At 30.4% G+C, this 2,142-nt stretch overlaps 1 pseudogene; it reads left to right on the top strand.

Annotated features, from left to right (window-relative positions):
- Window positions 1–246: 246 nt before the first annotated feature.
- Window positions 247–843, top strand: LOC129053115 (protein tyrosine phosphatase type IVA 1-like; annotated as a pseudogene).
- Window positions 844–2,142: the final 1,299 nt, after the last annotated feature.

Here is a 2,142-nt window from a genome sequence, read left to right as displayed (position 1 = left end):
TGTTAGAAAGTTCATTTGATTTACCATTGCTTCCAACTTTATACTCAAAGCTCTGAGAATTTCAAGTGGAGTATATTAAAGTAGACTTTCATTTTTTTGCATATTTCTGTATTCATTTTTTTAAAATTCTTTCCAAACCCTAATGAGTGTTGTTAAACTAAAAAAAAAAAAAAAAAAAAAAAAAAAAAAAAAAAAAAAAAGACTCAAATAAATTGCCCAGCTCCTATAGGAATCAAATAAAAAATCATGAGGTTTCTTATTAGACTCAATACAACTAGTGCAACCTTAAACAAATGTGGAGAAGAACTTAAGAAGTATGGAGTCACCTTATGGTAAGACTGTGTGAAGCAACTTACAGCACTATTCTTGTGGAGAAAGAAGGCATCTGTGTTCTCCATTGGCCTCTTGATGATGGTGCATCACCACCCAACCAGATTGTTGATGGCTGATTATGTCTTATAAATATTAATTTCCTTGAAGAACTTGACTGCTTTTTTGCTTTTCATTTTGTTGCACGCCTTGGGGGAACTCCAGTGCTTGTTGCTGTAGCATTAATTGAAGGTGGAATGAAATATCAAGATACTGTATGACTCATAAGACAAAAATGGAAATTTTAACAGTGAACAAATTTTGTATTTGGTGAAATATCATCCTAAAATGTCCTTGTGCTTCAAATACTCCAAAACTCATAAAACAACTGCTGTATTTAATAAAACTGGGGTGCCTAATGTCATATTGCCTTGGAAGTGGAATTTAAGACAAGACTTAATTGTCATACAAATTCACCAACACGTTGGATTGGTGAACAAGTGTAATGAAGCTTCCACGGGAAGCCATGTTTGAGTTAAAATCAACCTATTTGCACACATGTCAAAAAATTCTTGCTGATCAGCTAAGTGCTTTTAAATCATTTGTATCAATCCTAAAGTCATGTGTTTTTTTCTTGTTTAGATCTTCCCATGCCAGAATCTTATCAATATATGAGAAATTTAGAAAGATTAAATACCAAAATACGCACCATAATACTTGTGTATCTTTGGTTTCATATAGCCCTAAAATCTCAGGAATTATGTACACTTTAGACCTTATGTTGTTTACACCTTCAGTAATTTCAAACATTGAAAGTAAGTTTATATGGTTATTTGTCTACTCTGTGTTTTATATCTCCCACATTCATACCAGCATACATCAGGTTTGTTTAAAAATTGATTTAAACAATTTTTTTACCAAGACTTACAGTGATTATTTAGTCTTTTGATAAATCTTACTTTATGCTATTACCAAAAATTCCATTTTGAAAATCTATATTGTACTGGGAATATCTTTAATGTCTTCAGGCAGAAACGTCTTACAGGTAATTTAAGGTTTGTACTCTGAGGTGCAACCTTATAGGAAGGACCTGAAAAAGGAATGGGAGAAAGTTATTAATTATTTTTAATAAAATATAGCTTTTGTCTTGTGGAAAACATGTAGAATATGGTCATTAACTTAGTAAATATTTTTTAAAGATATACATGCTGTTATTGTTACTAAAACAATTCTTAATTATAACATTTCTGAAAGTCTTGTAATTTTTTTCCATACTTATTGGAAGTTATTTTTGTTTAAAGTGTGATTCTTTTTCCTTCTTTTCCCAACCTCCCTTACAAAAAAAAGAAGTGGGTTTCTACTAGGGAATTGAGCAGACATCTAATAATTTACATGGCTTTCAAGCTGTGTAACTTAATTTTTGGATACTTGGTAATTTCTTTTACTACATAATTGATAAAATGGTAATATCAAAAATATTAGTTCAATCATATAGTATCTGGGGATGTGTGGTTATAGTTCTGTGGAAGAAATAATTTGTCATTATTCACAAGGTTGTAAAAACTTAGCGTGAGAGCTTAAACATCTAAGTAAATAATAAAATACCAAAAAAAGGCCCTAATATCAAAATATTTACTGATTGCCCAATGTGTGCTCATCATTTAGGTTATTTAGGAGAACAATAAACAAAATAAACAAAGTCCCCATATTCTCAGAATTTGCATTCTATTGCAGGAAGATGGAAAATACAAAAAAACAAATAGGTAAAATAATTTGAGACAATCATGATAGGTGTAAAGGAAATAAAAGACTATAATAGACTACAGAGGTTAA

The sequence above is a fragment of the Pongo abelii genome, chromosome Y (assembly GCF_028885655.2).
Source record: "Pongo abelii isolate AG06213 chromosome Y, NHGRI_mPonAbe1-v2.0_pri, whole genome shotgun sequence".
NCBI classification, from domain to species: domain Eukaryota; kingdom Metazoa; phylum Chordata; class Mammalia; order Primates; family Hominidae; genus Pongo; species Pongo abelii.
Note: the sequence above shows the minus strand (reverse complement) of the source record. Positions and strands in the feature narration are given on the sequence as shown.